The 21,879-nt window shown below is 50.1% G+C and overlaps 1 protein-coding gene across 1 annotated transcript in view; it reads right to left on the bottom strand.

Moving 5' to 3' along the window:
* Positions 1-21,879, bottom strand: part of LOC118708756 (zinc finger protein 831-like) — a 50,500-nt gene that overhangs the window by 15,316 nt on the left and 13,305 nt on the right. The window lies entirely within an intron of this gene.

The following is a 21,879-nucleotide window of genomic DNA, read 5'->3' as shown; positions in this document are numbered from 1 at the left end:
ATGAGGGGGAGGTCTCGGGAGGGGGGTCTCACAGTCTGGGAGCCCTCAGGGGAGGTCCAACTGATGGCGGGAGCGGGCCTGAGGCACAGTGTGACATCCTTAGCGCTGTGCTCACCAGCAGTCAGCCTGGCTTGTAGCTGAGTGGCATCCCCCCTGTGGGAGCACACTGACCACCAGGGGGCAGCTCCTGTGTTGAGAATCTTCCCCCTGGTGGTCAGTGCATGTCATCGCAACTGGTAGTTCAGTCAATTTGCATATTAGCCTTTTATTATATAGGATTCGTGGGCCATACAAAGTTATCAACTTAAAAATCAGCCTGCTGCATTTGGTCAAAAATTTAATGAACTCATCCCTCCTCATGCCTTGTCAGGGCCAGACTGATGGTTCCATGGCCCTATCTGGCCAGGCGGAGGTCCCCACCCTAGTAAACAAAGAGAAGCCATGTGCGAGGGGCTCTTTGGAAGGCTGTGCAAACTTCAGCCTTCTGGGCAGCACTCTGTGGGAAAGGAGGTGGTCTTTCACTCCCATTGCTGTGAGTGTCTCTAAAATTATACGAAATCTGAAAACCTTCTGAAGCCCACACTCTCTCCCTTACACCCTCATTGAGCAGCTCCTCTAAGGCATGCCGGTGAGCCTGTCTTCCCTGCTTTAGTGAGTTCTGTGCCTCCGAGTGGTAAAGAAATCATCCAGTCTCACTCCCATGCAGAGGCCATATGACCTGCGGAGGTCTGCCCTTCCCGGGCCTCAGTGTCCTCATCTGTGCAATGGGAGGAATCTGCTAGTGCTGCCTTATCATCATCGTGACATGCTCTTGTCTTCGTCACATATATGTGAGCTGTGCCTGTCTTCCCTCAGCTAGAACAGCAGCTCCATAAGGGAGGAGACCTGCTCAGTCTTGAGCATCACAATTTTTCTGGAGCCTCAAACACTCTAGGTAGCACATAATAGATGCTCAAGAAAGACCCGCTGTATGAACTCATAACTGAAATTAGTATGACTCCAAAACTCATACATCTGCTGCTTGCCCACTTCATTCCTCAAAATCTTAAGTAGGACCCTCCACAGAGATGATCCGCCGACATGGTTGCAGGTCTTGGCTTGTCAAAGGGTTAACTAAGTGTCTGGCAGGTCTGGGCCCCAGGGTGAAGCGGGCCCCCGGGAGGGCTTTGGATGGGCTGTGCAGAAAATTCTCTGATTAATTCACAGCAGTGACTCCCTCCCACCCCCACAAGGGAGATCAATAAAGATTTGACTCTGATCCGCTGTTCTCACTGATTATAATCATATTCAAAACCCTGATCATTTTTTTAAGCTCCATTTAATGTCAATTTGCATTCATCAAGGTTTGTGGGGTTTTTTTCTTTAAAGGCATAGTTCTCCTTAAACGCTAACTATGAGTTTTGAAAGGCATAGGCCCTGAATGGGAAGAAGATGGAAGGTGTCCATGGTTGTCAGCCTGGTTTCTGCCTTGAGCCTGACCCTGAGGGCAGTCATCAGCCAGTATGTGTTCGCATGCCCCATGGACTCCGTCTGCTCTCTGTGACACAGGATGCTAATGTTCTGTTACGGGGTCATATATAGATACCTCCAGGAGCTCTCTGTGGGCGAGTACCGGTAAGGAACAATGCGATACCCATATATCAACGTATGGTATATTGTACCCATATACCATATGACGGCTCATGCCTTGTTCCATGTAAATAATAGCAGGGTACTGTTACTGCCGCATTGCCACAGCTCACCACATAATCCGACTTCCTCCAAGTGGGCAAGGACTGAAAGGAAGTGGCCAGGATGAAACCAAACCTGCAGGGGCAGCACCTGAAATGATGCGAACAAAGCAGGAAACCTCATTCCTCACATTGCAATGGGGGGGGGGGGGGGGCGAGAGGAGGGGGAGCCACAGGGGTTTGTTCAAGGCAGAGCCTTTGGAGGAGAGGAGGAACTTGGAGAGAAGAGCACAACCCCCACCAGGAAGCATCCACTGCGTGTCAGTGACCAGGTTCCTGAGATACTACCACATAGCTCTCTAAATATCAACAAACACAATTTTTCTCTAACTAGAACTTCCAGATTCTATCTATAATTTATCAGTGGTAACAACTTTTTACTGTCATGGGGAGCTCAATAAGGAATGAGTGTAGCCCTGGCTGGGTAGCTCAGTTGGTTAGAGTGTCATCCAGATATGCCAAGGTTGTGGGTTCGATTCCCGGTCAGGGCACATACAAGAAACAACTGAATGAATGTGTAAGTAAGTGGAGTAACAAGTCGATGTTTCTCTCTCTCTCTCTCTCTCTCTCTCTCTCTCTCTCTCTCAAATCAATAAATAAAACTTTAAAGAGAAATACGATTTTAGTGCCACTTATAGAGCCTGATGGTCCAGGCACAGAGGGACGTCTTAGCATGTGAATAGTCCCTGAAACAATGACAGTGCTGGTATGACGATGAGCAGAAAGTTTTCTATTCAAGGGAGAATGGCGGACTTCACCCTGTCTCTACCTCCAGCCCCCATGCAGACATGTCAATTGTTTCCCTGGTTCTGATGCTCTTTCTTCATGATGAGAACCGGCTCTCCAGCTGGGCATATCGCTACGCTGCCGAGAGCTTTTTCTGCAACCACGGAAAAGTCATTTTCCCACCATGAATCTGAGCAGGTCTCGGACTCTCCTGGGCCAGCTGGGAGACATCTACTTCATCACTCCCCTTCCCTGCTGACAGCCAAAGCTCATGTGGGTAAGGCCATCTTAGACCAGCCAGATCCACCAACCTGCCAGCTGACCCCAGACACAAGAGCAAACCAGCAAACAAGCAACTGGCAAAATGCCCAGCTGACCCAGACTCATGGGCAATAAGAAACCCTTATTGTTATAAACCACTGAGTTTTGGGGTGTTTTGTTACATAGCAGTAGCTGACTTATATCACAGGTAAATATATGTTTGATGTCCTATATAATAAAAGCCTAATATGCTAAGTTTCCAGTCGACTGGTCGGCCATTCAACCAATCAAAGCATAAAATGCTAATGATGATATGCTAAGGTTGCTCAATGACTTGCTATGACATGCCCTGACCACCAGGGGGCAGATAGTTGACTGGTCAACCAGTCACTATAATATGCACTGACCACGGGGTGGGGGTGGGGGGTAATAGGAGCAGTTGCTTCAACTAGTAAGTTAGCTTGCTGCTGGGGTCCAGATGATCAGGACTGAGTGAGATGGGCTGGACAGCTCTCCCACCATCCCTCCCTAGCTGGCCAACCTCCCATGTCCCTCTTTGGCCTGACTGTGCACTGGTGGGGTCCCTTGGCCTGGCCTGAACCCTCTCACAATCCAGAACTCCTAGGGGGATATTGGAGAGCTGGTTTTGGCCAATCCTGCAGGCCAGGCCGAGGGACCCCACTGGTACATCGGGCCTCTAGTAAGTTAGATAATGCTGTATAGTAAGTACATATATAGATATCCTTGACATAAGACATATGAATATATAGATATGCATTTGTAATTATTAATATGCATATTATAATTTAAATTTTTCAGATTACTTGCTCACAAATCACAGAGGTAAACATCCTATACTTTGGGGCTTCCAATTGTGACTAGCGAAGTCACAGTTCTGGAATGAGAAGCATAATCTGTGATATCCTGGGTCTGGGGTAGGCCGCCTAGATGCATAGCACTTGCTTGTGCGCAGCCTCCCATCACGCTCCGCCCTTCCCTGAATCTGCAAGGCAAGCGTAATGACAGCACTTGCACTGCTGGCGAAGTCTCAAGGAGATGATAAAAGCCTCAGATAGTGACTAGGCCGTGGTAAGTGCCCATTGATATTAGCTAAGATGATTCCTACTATTATTCTTATTAGGTACTATAAGATATTACAAACAAATTATAATATGGCTGAGCAACTGAAGTTTGAGAGCAAAATGTCCATAATAAAGAAGGTTAGAGTGAATGACTAGTTAAAATAGTGCATGAAAAAACATAGTGGCTCTCAAATAGCTCTCTATGATTGGATCATCTTTTAGATTTTCTTCCTCTGTTTATATCAACATGAAAAAAGCATTCCTTCTTTATGTCCTCCCAAATTTTATTTCACTTTTGAAATCAAGCAAGGTCAGTGGTCCCCCTTCAGCTCCTTTTCTGATCAGCCGGAAAAGATGTCATGCTAAGGACCACGTATGCCTAAGTATGAGAGAGGTTTTACCCTCAACATGGATTCTTCAGAGAAGAAGCAGTTATCTAACAATAAAATCCTTACAAACTCTGAATCCATCGGAAGCTCTCCCAGATACTGCATCGCAGATTACCAAGTACTGTTTGGAGAAACTCATTAGCCTGAGATGCCAATCAATGCCCGTTTGGGTCAGTCCTGCTATCACCTGACAAAATGGATTTTCAGAAGCTGATGGGAAAGAGACCTTTGAAACAAATTTAGTCATCCTTCCTGGGCATTCGGGACACAATTATAAGCACCGAACGTTGTAAACAAGTCTCTTGAAGTCTGCTTTTAAAAGCAAAATAGGACATGTTTATTTGGTGGAAATTGCGAACAGGCTTCTACCAGAGAAATAAAAGCCACTGTCCTGACGTTATCTAAATGGGTCCTTGTGGCCATGGGTAGATTTCTATGATGGCATTGTACTCGGCTTTTTAAAGCCCTAGCTCTCAAAGCACAGGGAATGAAGTGAAGATGCAGTGTTCTGAAAGCCCTATTAGATGACTCAACCAGTGGCTCGGGCGATGACAAAGGCCACATCAAAGACACATGCTACAAGTTCACCTAGAATGGCTTCATGAAATGTGAGCAGAAAATGCAGCATCACCCAACTAACAGCTTATATAACGTGAGTTAAAGGGGTAGCTGCACCTCGATGAAACAACTAAATATTGTTAAGTAGAAACTTGCTTACCTCATCTATAGCTTTGTGTGTTATATTTCACGTTGACTCCCAAATCCCTTTCCATCTTTGAGCTGAGAAAATGGGAATAGTCTTATATATGTGATCAGTAGCTGCGTTTCATGATTTACAGCTAACTGGTGCCTGGGGTGCATAAGGGGGATGCTTCTGGAAGAAGCCTAGAGACGGTGAGGGAAGCAGGAGGAAGACAGATACAAATGATTTACAGAGACCCTTCAGGGAGCTCTGGAGTAGGAATTGCATCACAGAATTTGCCCCACCTGGAGGGACTGGGTGGGCTCACCCCATCAATGGGTCAGTGATTATGGCCACTACCCCTCCATCTCCCCACCACCACCACCACCACCTCGTGTCTGTGTGTATGTTAGGAGCAGGTTGGTTCCATTTGGGGCAATCTTTTGGGGGGTCGTGGGGCATGTATAAGCATAAGCAGCTATCAGCCTTGACAGCTAGGGTGTGGGCACAGGTGGGTCCCCAGCCTGAGCAGAGTCCTGGGCAGGGCACAGCAGAATCTAGCCGGGAACTTGCAGCACACGGGTGCACCACCTCTGTGACCTGTGCCTGGAAAGCGGAGGAGACTGTGATGCACACCTGTGGTTCTGTAACCTTGGCACCTGCTCCTCCTCTGGGAGCAGGCTGCTCAATGCAAGTTGGCTGGCTTATCCTTGCCACCTCCACCTCCAGGGGTTGGGGGGCGGGGGATACATTCTACACATGGGGCCAAACGGAAGGTTCAAGGCTAGGCATGTGAGCCAAACCTCACTAAATGACAGTCAGCACTGGACTTCTACCCCCAACACAGAGTGGGTGGGCCCTGGGACCACCGCACACCTGGGGCTGCAGGCCATCAGAGAAAAGCCAGCTCAGAGAGGAAGAGAGGTAAACAGAGCCTGGTGACATCATTGGAGCCCGCAGATCCGGCCTTCGCTTCTCATTACGAATTCCCTATTGTGCTTAAACCTTTTTGAGTTGGATTTTGGTTCCTTTCTACCAAGAATTGTGAGTCATACCAAAACATTCTCCTGACTCTCACAGACATGACTCACCCTCCTTGTGCCGGGGAGAGTGAGATGGCTGGGTACCATGGATACCTGCTGACCCCCACCACCCTCCTAACCGTCTCAAAGGTGGGATTAAGGACTTATCTCACTTCGCCTGAAGACACATTTAAAATTCAGACCTTGATTGTCTGCTTCAAGGCCCTAGCAAATCATCTCCGGCATTTGCCTATGAGACACAATCATGACTTGGATGAAAGAAGCCAGTCTTTTCTATAAAGAAGCATTTCCAAAAGACATTGATTAATCTAGCTTCCCATTCTTCTAAGCAAAACACTAGAGAACTCATCATTTTCCTCCTTATCTAACTACCCAGATGACTGCTTCGTGACTCCTCAAATTTATTGAGTGGCAAAACCGGAAGCAGAGGAGAAATAGGACTGTGTCCTCAGAAGCACCGAGAGCTCAGGCTGCCAGGACCGAAGCAAGGCCTGCTCAGCCAGCTGTGCAAAACCCTCGGAGAGATGGGGAGAAGTAAACACAGAGCCAAACAAATTAAAAAGAACCTCTTCCTCTTCGGCGAGGCTTCTAGAACAGGCCAGGTTAAGTGGGGTTTCTCAGCACGAATAAAGAATTACCAAAAACCCATTAAAATTGTTCCCCTCTTCTTAATTAGAAAAATAATAATAATAACATGTATGCCTTGAATCTATAATGAAATGCTGCTTTAATGAATCCAAATTAATTGAAATTAAACACGACAGAACACAACCCAGGATTTAAAGGGTAAAGCGGTCAGGGATTCATAAGTCAGAAATGGCGTGGCCCCTCTCCCCAGCAGTACCCCCTGCAGGGTGGGGAGGGGGCAGGAGGAAGATCCTGCAGACCCAGAACAAGGAAAATAATTGCTTTCATATTAAAACATTCAAACCCAATTTCTTTTGAACCACTAATGTGTGGATCTTTAAAAATCAATAGCATATTGTGTTTAATGCGCGCGAATGAAGATGGATGACGCTGCACTTCCTGAGCGTGGCAGTCTCCACTGTAATGCCTTTGGAATCGCTGTAGCATGTAATTTCTGTTCTTGTTTTCTCTGAACTCCGAGGAGCTTTAGAGGTTTGAGCAGACAGTGGGGACGCAATGAGACGTGCTCGGTTTGCCCTTCAAAGGGCACGGGCAGCTGCACAGTAGGTGCTCAGCAAGCAGCCCTGGAGGGCGGGGCTGGCCACCTGGGGGAGCACAGGACGGAGCACAGGACAAAGCCCCGGGCCCACGGCCGCCCCCCACAGCCCCTCACAGCCCCCCGTAGCCCTGCAGGCTGCCAAGAGCAGTCAGATTCATCAAAGCAACGGGCAATGAGAGGGGTCTCATCTGACTCTGCCTGGGGTCCAGACTGTGTGTGTGTGTGTGTGTGTGTGTGTGTGTGTGTGTGTGTGTTTCCATGGGCCTTAATTACTCTCATGCAAAAATTGAGAGATTTTTCTTAATGGAAAATTCTAGCTCTCTGGCTCCTCTGCTGAGATGAATAACAATGAGCTGTGAGGCTCACTCTGCAGTCGGATGCTAAGCCTGCTTTAAACTTTTATATAAAATGAAAATGAATACTGTTACGACCACCCTCATGTCACAGAGGGGGAAACTGAGGAATGGGGGAGCTAAGACTCCACTCAGGACTCCGGGGGGTGGCAGGAGACCTCGGGGCCATACCCGGGGAGGCTGCCTCAGCCTCTCCCTCTGGCATCTGCAGTCTCAGCTAACTTTTAGGATTTCTGCGGGGTCCTTTCAAACACAGGGGCAGGTCTGAGAGAACCAGCATGTCCCAAGCCGGGAGCATGGAAACAGCCCCGTGCTAGGCACAGAAGGGTTACCAGTCCAGTGCCCCCTGCAGAGGCTGTGGGGCCCGTGGGCCTGGAACCAGGGACCCGCCTCACCTGCCTCAGGACTGGGAGCCCCGAAGGCCCCTCCACCCCATTTGGTCCTTTCTTTCTCCCCTTCCTCCTGTTATCAGCTGGGGCCCCTTAGCAAGATTTCATCCGGGCACATCGGGAGCATTCGTGAGAGATCAATTAAACTACTTGAAAAGCCCGTCGCCTGCCTGCTGGGAGGTGGAGTGGCTTTGTCGGTGGGGGTCCGCCTGGTTGAAAAAGCCCCCAGACTGAGGTCAAACCCTGCTCTCCCTCGCTGCAGCCTGGCATCTTAGTCCAGCAGCCCGAGCTCCTGGGGACGGCGACCAAACCCGTGCACGGGGGTCCCTGGTACTCAGAGAGGGTCTCCCGAGTGCCCAGGTGCCCCCCCGCATTGCAGCAAGGCCCTGGCACCCCTGGGCGCCGCAGGACCCCCGGGCAGGACCGGGGAGAGCGCGGGGCTGGCGGCGGCACTGCTGCTCGCAGACGGGCGCTAGGGGGAGCCCTTGAAGTGTGGAAGCGATTTCTCTGCAAAATAAAAGACGTGCTTGGTTTCTCTCGGTAATAAATTCACAAGGCTTGTTTTTTAACCCCCGCCAGAGGTTAGAATAGTTTGAGAAAAAGTTTTTTGATAAATTCATGGCTAACTTTTGAGGTTATGTGAGGCTGTTGTTAGAAAAAATAAAAAGAGAAGAAGAAAGGCAAAGAGAAAAACAGCCCTTTTTCTCTGCTGCAGAATCACGGAGCCGAGGGCGGAGGGGAGGGGGCCTTTGGGCTCTGGTTTTTTCCAGAAGGGTCCATGCAAAGAGGGGCTTGTGCAGACCCCTCAGTCCCTGCGGGCGGGGCGGGCGGGGGCCGGGGCGGGGGAGCTCGCTCTGCACCGGGCTCAGCTGCTCCAGACTGCCCCCCGCTCCCCGCTCCCCGCTCCCCCGCCTCCCGGCGCTGCGGCGGCTGGATTTTTCCATCGCTCCCGCCGCAGCCCCTCCCTCCTCCTGGCGGCGAGTCAGGGAGCGAGCAAAAGTCCCAGCCCCCCGAGTGGGGGGCTAGAGAGCCCCAGAACTTTCTGGAATTGATCAGCAGAGCAGGGGGAGGAAGCGGGAGCAAAACAGAGCAGTTAAGGGAGGGGGCGTCGCGCATTAACTATGATTCAGAGACTCAAATGCGCCGGGTTCATTTTTCAATCTGCCTTTAGCTAGGGGGAGGAAAAAAAAATAAGGAAATTATAGAAAATTGAGAAACAAACATCTCCGAGAGTGCTCTGCACCCGGGGTGCTTAATGAACACTTAATAATTTCAAATGCTGGTACTGAGAAAAATGGCTTTTGTCCATTCCCGGAACACCAGGTGCCTCGCAGCGAAGGCGGAACGCTGAAAATAATCATTAATGTCGGTGCGGAGGGGCACAGAATTACTTTGTCATGTCCCCGGAAGTTAAGAAAATAAGCAAGCTGAGATTTTAAAGGGGCTTAGCAAAGGAGGAACCTTGGAATTAAACCTGCATGTCTCCCCCTCCCTGTCTGAGCTTGGACAAGGCTAAGGCAGGAGGAGCGCGGCCCGCACGCCCCCCTGACCTTGCAGGGCCGTGAGGAGCATCAGATGAGGAAAACATTCGGAGGAAGCTGCCCAGAGGCTCACGCAGGAAGCCATGCTGTCAGAGCAGGCTCTCCAGGATCCCACCAGCACTCGGGTGGGGTCAAGGCCAATGGGAACGGCTTGATGGAGAGGAAGGCAGCACCCAGAAGCAGAGCCACCATTGCCAGGAGGCCTGGTGGGGGCGGGGGAGTGGGGGAGAGGGGGGGCAGGAGCACCGAGGACTGTTCTGGTCCCTGGTCTTCTCTCCCTTCTCCTAGGCAGGGAAAGCAACATAAGCATCCATGTGGCAGAAGTTCAAGTACCCCCAAATACCAAGGTATTTTGGGGGTACTTGAACTTCTGCCACATGGATGCTAGCCCTCCTTCTGAAGTTCACCCTCCCTTACTCCTTCCTCTGGCTTGCTCATGTCTTCTCAAGACCTGGGCTGGACTCTCAGCCAGCCGTCCCCTGCTGGGAGCCATGCTAACCACCCTACCTCAACCTCATGTTGCTCGCTCTGCTCTTCCCAAGGTCATGAGCGCATGCTCAGGCTCCATGGGGTTTTCAAGGGCCAGGTTGAAGGTCAGTGTAGGTCCATGCTTCTGAAGCCCATGGGCTTAAGAGTGGTACCCCTGTTCTGCAGGTGGGGCTCTCAGGCAGAGAAGGGATGGCCTGTCCAAGTAAGGGGAAAGGTCAGGCCTCACGGGAGTCCTTCTGAACCCAAAGCCAAACTCCCTTCCCCTGCACCACTCTGGACCCTACGGGAGGCCAAAAAGGATGGGAGGGAGGGCTGGGGAGGGGGGGAGGGGGCTGAGTTTGCAGTCTGTTGTGAGAGGCAGCTGGAAGGTGAGGTCCCTGGCATTAGAAGGCCCCTGAGAAAGTAAATGCCATGAAAACAGACCTCTGCTCTCCAACTCTAGCTGGATGCTGAAACCTAACCTTTCTCTATTTAAAGGGAGATTAGAAAAGAGTCCGTTGGGCAGATGCTAGAGACGTATTAGCAGCGAAACGAGACTCTCCCCATGATGCAGGCCAGAGGCTTAGCAGGGACGTGCGAAGCGAACTACTCATCCTGAATCCATGCATCCTCGCGTTGTCTATATGTCCCTCCTCGAGGCTCACCAGCAGGGCCCCTACCGGCCTCCCCTTGCCACAGCACCTCCGTTAGCATCACTCCCAAAGGCTCACCGTCTCCAAAACCACAAGGCCTCGCCCCTCCTCAAGGTCAGGGGCCAGGAGCCAGGTGGGGGGCCAGGGCAACTGCCCAGGGGGGTGAGCCCTGAGCCGTTCATGACTTTGTGCCCCACGTGGAGGTCTGTGGACCAAGCCTGAGGTTATCATGTGTAATCCCACCCCATTCTCTGGTTCCATTTGGACCCTGGCTCCAGCACTTCACTTAGAAGGTTCTAGAACAAGATTCGGACTTCCTTGTGGGCTGTACTGGGAAGGGGTGAGAAGGGTTTTCAGGAAGTCCTTCAGGAGCAGCACAGTCTCCTTTTTAGGTTTGGGACTGAACCTGAACTTCCCAGGATTGAACCCAAACCCACCCGAAACGAGGTTTGTTTTTTTTTAACATTGACCATGACCATGCATTTATCTTTCAAATGCCCATACTTCAGCTTCTCTTTCATTATGGTCCTGCCCTCCCATCCCCACCTGGACCGGCCCCTGGTGCCCAGCCAGGTGGCCTTCCCACCCTCTGTCTGCCCAGAAGTCAGACCTCAGAGTGTGTCATTCCATCTCCACGGGAATCTATTAGTGATCACCATGGGAGACACTTAGCACTTAGATAAGTGATAGTAGCTAAGTGTGTGTGCCTCGATTTCCAGCGTTTTAGTGTGTGTGTGTGTGTGTGGCAAACAACCACGGTCCACGGACAGGAAGGAAAGGTACAATAAAGGACAGCCACAGCGGGCATCGCTCCCCCTGCAGGAACCGGATGGGGGGGCTTTGGGGATCGGGATGGTGGGGCCTTGAGGATGGGGACGGAGGGGCCTGGGACGGCCCCTCCCGCGTTGCTGTTTGTGCGAGCCCCCCTCCCTCCCCCTCGGCCTTGTCAGGAGCCCTCATTTGGGAGCTTAATCACATCAGCAAGCTCACCGCATTGCATTTGTAATGACTTGTTTACCAGTCTGTGCCGGCTCCTCTGCCAGACTGGGCTCTCCCTAAGGACAAGGGCCATGTCATGTTCTTATTTGCCTCGCTTCCTGCTCCCACACACTGCCTGGCACAGCACGGCCTCCGGTAATTGCGTGGGCACCTCGGGCTGTGGGACTCTAATCTGTTTCTCAAAGGTGTCTCGGTTCACCACCCTGTCCAAGCTCTGTGAGAAGAGGCTCAGACCACCTCCCACTCCTCCCCTCTCGGGGCCTGAGGGGCTCTGCTGCTCGCAGATGCAGGAACATCATTAAAGCATGAGTCAGCGGCATCCGCTGTTTACCTGCCTGCCTGCCCTGCTTCCTGTGGGAGCCAGCTCTCCCTCCGGGCGGAACAGAGACCCCGGCCCCCGCCCTGCGGGGTGCTTGGCCCACCCCTCCTCACTCACCACACCTCCTCCCTGCCTGGGTCCAGGAGAGACCCAGGCCCAGCCCCGGCCAATGAGAAGCCAGCCTGAGTGTGGGCAGCTGGGCAGGGACCAGAGGAGATGGAGATGATACCCAGAGGAAAGACCAGCCAAGAGATGGAGAAACTGAGTCTGGGGAACATCACTGGCACCTCTCGGGTCCAGCCAGCCTGCGGCCACGGCCTGCCACAGGAGATAATGAATGTGTTGCTGTTGTTGTTCAGGCCAATTAGAACCGAGTTTCTTTTCCTCACAGCCCAAAGCCCTTCTCAATGCAGGGTGCAGAGTTCAAATCCCACCTCCAGCAGCACACTTCGGGGTGTCTGTCAGGGCTAATAGAGCTTACGGAGGGCGACATTGCTCACATACTGTGGCTTCAGCCCTGGGAGCCTCTCACTGCATCCTGGGCTCAGGCACAAAGCCCACCCTGAACGAGAAGGGCCCAGAAGTCCCGCTTGGGCCCCTGCTTCCGACGAGGGGTGAGGACCCTGCTCACCTCTGACTGAAGCCTCCCCCCTGGGTGGTTGCTCCCCTGAGCTCCCAGGAGGCCGGAGCCCTCTGGGATTTAGCTGAGTAGCACTTTGGGCTCAGAAGCCTGCAAATCAATTAATCTCCCCTGCCAGTTGCCAGGCGGATCTAATGAATTGGCCAGGTACAGAGCAAGCCCTGCGTGGCCTGTCCTCCCCAGTGGCGGGCTCTCTGGAAGCAGCTGAGACACCATGCCTCGGCCCAGGAACAAACCCATTAATATTTGGAGAGAACATCAACTGTCCCCCAGTGGACTTAAAGTTTGGTCAAGAGAAACTCACTTCTCTGGGATTAAAAAATATGGTCTTGCCGAGACCGGTTTGGCTCAATGGATAGAGCATCGGCTTGGGGACTGAAGGGTCCCGGGTTCGATTCCGGTCAAGGGCATGTACATTGGTTGTGGGCATATCCCCAGTGGGGGGTGTGCAAGAGGCAACTGATCGATGACTCTCTCTCATCGATGTTTCTAACTCTCTATCTCTCTCCCTTCCTCTCTGTACAAAATCAATAAAATATATATTAAAATATATATATATATATGGTCTTATCATCCCTCTGTGTTTTTATCTACAGTGGCCCCCCAGGGTGGGGGGCAAGGTCGGGTAGAAAGGCCCTCCCGCCCGGGGGCATTGTAAGTACCCCTGTCCCCCCTCCCCGGGGTTTAAGGTTGATGAGATAGGAAAGAAGTCCTCTGTATGCTGCTGATGGGAAGGTAAACCGGGAAGCGTGCATTTTTAAAGAACAACCTAAGACTCAAAGACCCAGCAATTCCTGCCCCTGGGTCTTCCCTGGAGAGATCCACGGCACAGGCCATGGAGTTAGGGATGGTGGTCCAAGGAGCAGGATGCCACAGTGAAATGTGGAGATGACACACTATCCTCGTCAGGAGAATGGCCACACAAATGAGAGCATCTTCCCCAGAAAGGCCCTGTTACAAGGGTGAGAAAGGTCATCTGTGTCAACTGGGAAAGCTAGGCACTGCTGTGGAGTGAAAAAACAATTGTACAGTGACGTGTGCAGTGTGGTCCATTTGTGATATACACATGCGCACACACACGCACACACGTGCAGAGATAATGATCTGGCAGATGCCTTCCAAACTCCAAACTGTCCTTTTATCTGCCCAGGCACTGGGACGAGTGGATGCATCAGGGTATTGGGATGGGGTGGTGGTCAGAGCCAACAGGCGCCTGTTCACCTGTCCCTGTGCTGAGGGAAGCAGCTCATGGCTGCAGTGAATGACTCAGCGTCTTTGTTCCTCTAGATGGAGCCTGACTTTTCCCAAGTCCGCGTGAAGCACAGAGGCTGGGCCTGTCTCAGAGCTTTCTAGTCAGTCTCCCAGGTCCCGCTGCACCGGCCCCATCCACCCCCATCCTCGCCCACCCTGCGCCCAAAGGGACCTTTCTGAAGCCCACATTGAATGGCCACTCCTGCCCTCCTCCCAGACGCCCAAATCCTTCACAGTCTCCCCACTGTTCTCAGGAGAAAGACGAGCCTGCCCACCCACCAAGGTCTGCTAAGCCTGCAAATACCCAATCCCCCCCACCCCCCACTCCCCCACAGCACACCCACAGCAGACCCGGGCTCAGTCAACCTCTCAGAGTCTCAGAAATGCAGAGTTTGGCCCTGGCCAGTTTTGCTCAGTGGTTAGAGTGTCAGCTGGAACACTGAAGGGTTGTGGGTTCAATTCCCAGTCAAGGGCATGAACCTCAGTTGCAAGTTTGATCCCCACCCCTCCCTCTTTTGTGCAGGAGGCAACCAGTTGATGTCTCTCTCTCTCTCTCTCTCTCTCTCTCTCTCTCTCTCTCTCGGGTAGATGTTTCTTTCTCTCTCCCCTTTTCTCTCCTCCCTTTTTCTCTCTCTCTAAAAATCAGTGGGAAAAACTAACCTCAGGTGAGGATTAAAAAGCAAACAAAAAGAAAGGCAGAGTTTGAAGCTGTCTGAGAGCCCCATTCGGCACCCCCACCCAGAGAGAAAGAGAAGGTGGGGTCTGGGGGGGGGGGGGATTTTGCAGAATGGCCTCACCACCTGCTGGAATGGAGTCTAAATCCACTCATGTCTGGATTAGACAATGCAAGCAGCCGGGTCCTGCTGACAGAGAGGTGGTTCCAGGGAGGGGCTCAACGGGGGGGGGGGGGGGGGGGGGGGGGGGTGGTGTGTGTGTGCTGATTCTCAAGAAAGGCGCTGAGTAACACAGTGAGAAAGCTGTTCCTATAATCTCTTATTCAGGGGAAAAAAAAAAAAAAAACTCAATTGGGAGCTCATGTCCCCCTGACCCCGCCCTCCCCCTCCCTTTTCCTTCTGCACAGGGAGTGGACCCAGGCCATGCCTTTCCCCAGATCCTAGCTAGACTTATTTACTGAAAAGCACTGTGCCCAGTGTTTGTTATTCTGTCACATGTTCTTAATGGCTCACTATATTGGTTTTCTGCTCTCCGTGGCAATAAGCAGTTTCTCTTTAAAAAATAGATGTACTTATGTTTTTTGTAAAAAAAAAAAAAAAAAAAAAAAAAAAAAAACAACCAAAACTTTAAACAAAGTAAAATAAATGATATTTGCATTTCCTGTACAGGAGCCCGAAGGGTAACGTAAGCCCACAATCATGCAGGGGCCGCAGAGGCGACATGGCTGACAGTGCAGGGACGGACTTGACCTTGGGGAGCCGGTTGACCACCCTCTGTGGTCCCCAGCAGGTTGCTCTGAATCTTGGTTCCTCTGGGAGCAAAATGGGAATGAGGTCCCTCGTCACAAGTTTGTTGGGGGGAGTCAAAAAAAGATGAACTTCCTAAAAGGAAGGTACCCTCCTAGTTCAGTCATTGAGAATTTTCTAGAATCTCACTGTGAGATGGAGCCCCCACCTTCGCCGTGTTTACTGCTCCGAGCCCTGGCAGCTGCAGGAAATCACAAAGCCATAACCTCGGTGTCATTCTTATCACTCAACAAAGCATCGCCCTCGATCAATATGACTTCGGATGTGTCATGCGGGCCCAGGGCCACTCTCCTCTTCCGTGTTCCAATTTTAGCCTGTGTTCCAGCCGACGCACAGTGTCCCAATGTGCCCAGCAAAAGCCAAATAATTAACCTCCACCACATCAATGTTCCCCATTCAGATCGGCAAATGCGTTTCTACGGAAACAGAGAAGGAAACGTATGAGGGGATGTTTCAGCGCATCCCAGCCCTGGAGTAGCTAGAACACGTTAATGGAGTGGGTCCCTTTAACACAAAGTATTTCAATAACAGAAAATAAGTAAAGGCCCACATATCCTCGGCCAGAGAGAAAGAAATGTGCTATAAACACAGAACAGAACAAATCTAATTAGGAAGTTCTTTTCTGCAGCCCCGGGTCAATAACTGTGATATTAGGAGGCCGGTGCCGGGCCTGTGTGCTGATGAGTTCTGAGCTCCCAGAGGCCAGAGAGGCCCACTTGAAACGCGAGCAGAATTCGGTGATATTGTGTTCGTCGCCCACTGTGCCCCGCGCTGAAAAGAAAAGTACATATTCATTTCGGTGCGGTGACCTCATCAGAGAGATTCATTAGGGATTGTGTAACCACAACAAAAGGGAGGCGGCAGAGACTCTCGCTGGGTGTATGGATGAGCCACCCACTTTGTATGAGTGTGTGGGCTTCTGATTACTTTTCCTAATGGAAAAATAACACTTGAACGCAAACACGTGTGCAATGGGCATGCACACACACACCTGCAAAGCTTCTCTTCTTAAGTGAAGCATCACAGAGACCATTTTCATGACCAGACTCGGTGGACTTCCCTTAAGCTAGAAACCGTGGTCTTTGGCTGACCCACACTAGCTGGCTCACATTGGCATGGAGTAGTTGCCAAGCGGAGACCTGTCCTCCCCTCACCCTGCCCCCCAGTTCCTAAGTGATCGTGAGAAAGACAGGTGTTCATGTGAGAGGAGAAGACATTCCAGCAGGGTCCCCTCACATGTTTAACCTAAGCCCTGACTTTTGAAACATATTGGCCCCAATGCCACCTGGAAGACACACTTCAATATCTTGGTTAATCCCCATGGTAACAAACCAATCCATTAAGTCTCCACACAAGTTTTAGAGGTTTAGTTCTAAAAAACACTGCGTGGGAAGTTGGGGGCACGTGAGAGTGAGATTTCCTCACTCCCCTGCTCCATAGGAGGACTTGCTGTTTATCTTCAAAGCATTTCCAGGGATGGTCTTTTCTCCTCTTGTACCACAGTGGTTCTTAAACATATTGTGCATGGAAATTTCCACTGAGTTGTAGACACCAACTATACTCTTAGGATTGCATTTGTAGATTTTCAAAGATAATTTTCACTGCAAGTGGTTTTGATTAAAAGGCTAGTTTTAGAAATGAATCCCAGTAGAGGGTAAGAGAAGATCCAGATTAAAAGGCATCAAAATGAACATCTTCAGGTTCAAAGTCACTGTCTACAACTATCGTTACCTGTACCACTGAGGTGGTAACTCACATGCCATATGCCTGCCTCCACACCCTCACCTGCATTTGGTGCTGTCACTGCTTTGGTGTTTGCCACCTGAGAGGTGTGGGCATACCTTATTGTGGTTTAATTTGCACTTCTCTTGTGGCTGATGACATTGAGCATCTGTCCACGTACTTGCATGTCTTCTTGGGGCTGGTTTTGTTGTCCTTTCAATTGAGCCTGACCTTCACGGAAGCTCAAGGTAGGAGGCTTCTGCCTATTTGGCTGTTCATTAAAACAACATCCACCAAAGTCCTGCTATAGTGCCGGGACCCAGTACAAAGGTGGACATGCCTGTCAGCTAGATAAATACGGTCCTTGTTAACTGAAAACTTTGCCACTGAGAAAGGCCACCAAGAATGAATTCATTCACAATGGGGACCAAAAATGTTATGGTAAGTAGTGAAGAATTGAGGACTTTGAGAAAAATTTATCTTGAAAAATAAAGAAACCAAAGGCTATTCTCATCAGTTTTCACTAGTTCATTTGTCACCTGGTCTGATTCTGCCAATGAGTATGAATCAACCCAGAAGTCACTTCCATCAGCTTCATGAAATTCTATGTTTTGAGCATGATTTGTCACTTGGCAGTCAATGTATATTATATGTGAAAATTACCCTGAAGGGTAGGAATGGATGCTAATAAGGAAAGGAGAGCGGGAGGGGGGAGGGAAAGAGAGAGAGAGAAAGAGAGAGAGAGAGAGAGAGAGAGAGAGAGAGAGAGAGAGAGAGAGAGAGATAGTAAGGAAGACATGGAGAAAGACATGGAGAGAAAGAGAGAGATTCTAAATTTATCTATCAGCAATTTATTTGGGAAGGTCTTTATCCCGTGACAATCATTGTGTCCCCAGCCAACCTCTGACTGGGGTGCCCCATAAAGAATGCTTGGATTATAAGGTTTTTCCTCAAGTGGATGGCTGCTGTTCTTGGAACAGTCAGTATTTGATATCTAAGAACCTTTTCTTACCAATTCCCTCAATGAGGCAGCTTGCACTTCTGGAATTAAATCCACCTAACTCCATACCTCAGCCCTGATCCCAAAGTGAGCGTGGGTGAGAAAAGATGTTCTCTGAAATATCAATACTCTCCTGTCTATCCACTTTCATATTTATCCTGAGGTGTCTGGTAAGTCAACTCTATTTGACATCTGCAAAGAAACTTTCAGTTTCCCCCACCCCCTTGCTGGAAACTTGGATGGGATAGACAACTGAATTTAGATTTTAAAAAAGAAAAAGATAGTTCTCAGGAGAATCTCAAAGACCCCAACCACTATGAAACATTGTACATCAGGTCTTTATCCTTCATAACTCCTCTGGCCTTCTGCTTGCTTATGTCTTCACTGCCAAGCCATCTGTTGTTCGAATGATTAGTACCAAGCTATCAGAGTAGTTTAAAAGAGAGGGAAATTAAGCATCCTTTTAAAAATATTTTTCAATAACACCCCCTCTCTCTCATCCTCCTAAATTATTGACAGAAAGGTTCTACAAAAATAAAGAGGACAGAGAATCAGTTATAACATCTTCTTGCAGCCCCTGGACACAAGTATTTCTGACTACTTATTTTTTAATGTTTTATTGATTCTATTTGACCTATGAGGACCCCAGCAAAAGGTTTTTCCTGCTTTTTTTATTGGAAAATCCCTCTCCCCATCCCACAAATCACTCTCAATTTCTCTGCTGGATTTCATTACATTCCCCCAAGTTACATCCTCTCAGGTCACCCCAAACAGATCACCTATCACTGTCCTGCCAAAATAATATACGCAGTTGAAAGCACACTTATGGACACACACACACACACACACACACACACACACACACACACTGAGAAGCCAGCTCTGATTTCTCTACCCACTACCTGCCAGGTCAAAGGAGACGAGAACATTTATTGTAAATGGTGGACAACCAAGGCCCACCTTTCAATACCTTTGAAGTTACAGCATTTTGTCTTGGAATACTAACACTCTCAGAGTGCCTCTCCCTCCACTGTGAAATATTGGCATTGCATGGTGTTGACAATAAAATCCCCAAGTCCCTTTGATTTCTAGGCGGTATTGATTTTAAGGGACCCTGCCACCCTCCAAAGTGATGGTGTCCACTCATGACCTGTCCACAGGGCTTGCTGGTTTATCAACCAGCCATCCCAGTTCCCTTGACACTTAATGAGGAGCAGGAGTGATGACTGTTCCCTGGGACAATGCTTGGGCCACATCCCGCAGACCCACACCTGCCATAGTGTTTTCCCAAACTGTGTCCAAGGGAACCGCTTGAAAACAGTCACTGGTGACCCAACCCTCTGCTCAAATAATCAACATAAAGTACTGGTGGAGACATCTGTCGTCACTCTAGCCAGTGCTATGACAGAGTCACCTACACTGGGACTACGTTTCCAGGGAGGATTTAACTACTGAGGGCCTCTTGTTTCTTAGCTCCACATTCAGACTTTGTTTCTGATTCTTTTTTCTGTTTGGGTCCAGTTTTATCCTTTGGTACCCCATTTGTGCTTAGGATTTGGGGATGACAGCCAATGTGGAGCTAGGAGTGCACAAAAGTGGAGTTTCTCCCAGGGTATAAGGAGTCTGCAGATCTCCACTGGAGACTCAACATGAGGGAGGGGCAGGACAGTCCCACAGGTTGACAAGAGCTTTTAAAGAGAAGAAGGGGTGAAAAGGACAATGACATTCAGAGGCTTTCTCAGCAGTCTCTCTGGGTGTCCCTGAGCACACAGGGTGCATTGGGAAGGATGTGTGAAGAGTGCCTCCTGAGGGAGGAGGGCAGAGGAGCTGGTGTCCTCACCTTGGGCCGACACAGCCCCATACCCAAAGCACAAGGCCAGAGGAACTGGGTGGTGCCTAGACGTCAGCCCCTACAGGCACAATCCACAGAGCCACACAAGGAGGCTCTGCTCACACTATGCAGCCTATCTCAAGGTCTTCTTCCGGAAAGGAAGCCGATGTACCCCATGGTCCAACGCACCCTCTTCAGGATGAACGCTGCCTTTACCACTTGGACAAGTCTTCTTGAGTGGTTCCATTTCCATGATTGTATCCTGATTTAGGTTTAAAAACACAACTTTCCTAATCAGACTGCATACATAAGAGCACGGACAAGGTGCATCATTGTCCACTGAATGTACATGTGTGCCGTGGCCCTTCTCCCTTAGAAACACTTGTTGGGTCACTCCTGTTAGGTTGCAGGTGGGGGAAAGTTGTAACAATGCTATAGTGGTTGAGCGGAAGCCCCCACAAAAAGATATGTCCAGGATAAAAGTTATAACCCATGGAATATGTGCCTGTGGCCTTGGAAAAGGGGTCTTAGCAAATGGAATTAAATGAAGATTCTCAAGATAAGATGATCCGGGGATTTAGGGTGGGCCTTAAATCCCATGACAAATGACCTTAGAAAGATAGGAGATACAATCCACAGAGACACAGGGGAGAAGGCCCTGAGAAGACAGAAGCAGAGACTGGAGTGATGCCTGGAGCCAACTGAAGCTGGAAGAGGAGGGAAGTTTCCTCTCCTAGCATCTTTGGAGGAAGTGCAAGATTCCCGACCTGTGGAACTGTAAGAGAATAGATTCTTGTTCTAAGCCACCAAGTTTCCGGCAATTTCTTCAGCAACCCTAGGAACAGTGGCTTCAATGGCTCCCAGGTCTTCTATGGATAGCAGCGCACACCAGGCTGAACTCAATCCACCCTCCCCAGATCCCCTGTTCCCACCCCAGCGCCTTTACTCACCACTCTCCACTTCATAAAACCTCTGTCCTATTCTCCCCGCATATGAACTTGCAGAGGAAGCCCTGTCTCTCCCAAGAAAATTCCCCCTTTGGGTTCCTCTCTTAACACTGCCCTTCTCCTTCACTAGACGACAGAGACCATTATTACCACGTGTGTCTCCCCTCCCCCACCCCATTCATCTGGCACTCATCAGGCATATGCCAGGCTTTATGCTTGCATGCTCATTGTGCTCAGGAGATAGGAACAGCCAACACCCATCTGCTTTAGAGTCTGCAAAACACTTACTACACACAAGAGCTTACTTGGCCCTGACACTGAGCTGTTGGGTAGGTAAGACCTACATCGACAGCCTAGCCTAACAGACAGATCATTCTGAGGAGGAAGCTAACTGACTGCCAACGTCATTCCTAAAGAGATCTGTGCAAAGGGTGGCTGTCTTCATCCTGTACATTATCCAGAGCACGGTGCTTCTTTTTCTCCCCTTTGGTACATAGCATGGACCTTAAGAATGTAAATATGGAGGCTGAGGCAAGTTTGCAGGAGCAGATTGACTTGGTCCTATTAAGGTACTTGGGAGAGAGCTAGTGGGAAAGCTCTGGCATTTGGGACAATTGTTGGGTTGGTTGGGGTCTAGGTTCACCCAAGCACACCCCGATGGGCAATTCCATTGGCCGTATCTATCTGAGGAGGAGGAAAGGAATGGAGTTAAGGATGAGGGACACAGATTATGAAGAAAGGGCAAAGATGGGTTCCCTGATGGTACTTTCCCCGCCCACCTCATCCCAGCCTTGCCTACGTGAGTTTAACCCTCCACATGCCACAAACACAGTGCTTTCCCATCCACAATTGGCCATCCAGTTGAGCAAATATCTATCTTGATTTCAGTTCTCACTGAGAAACCAATCTTTGTCCTTGCCTACTGGAACAGGCTTTGGGGGTTGAGGGATGGGGGTTGGGAGTGGAGGGGGAGCAGGAAAGTAGCTCCAGTGTCTGTAGGGGGCACTTGAGCTACACAAAGGTGGAAGAGGGGACGTCTGCAGGGGGGAAAACTTTAGCCACCAGACAGAGCCCATGGTCAGCCCTTGAGCCAAACAGACAACAATCAGCCACAAAAGGATGGTAATTCAGTCACTGCTGGCCGGATGGGACCCTGCAGCCTTTTCACAGATGGTCTTCATTTTTC

Source organism: Pipistrellus kuhlii, unplaced genomic scaffold (genome assembly GCF_014108245.1).
Source record: "Pipistrellus kuhlii isolate mPipKuh1 unplaced genomic scaffold, mPipKuh1.p scaffold_m20_p_63, whole genome shotgun sequence".
NCBI lineage: Eukaryota > Metazoa > Chordata > Mammalia > Chiroptera > Vespertilionidae > Pipistrellus > Pipistrellus kuhlii.
The sequence above is the reverse complement of the archived record's forward strand: the minus strand, read 5'-3'. Positions and strand labels throughout refer to the sequence as shown.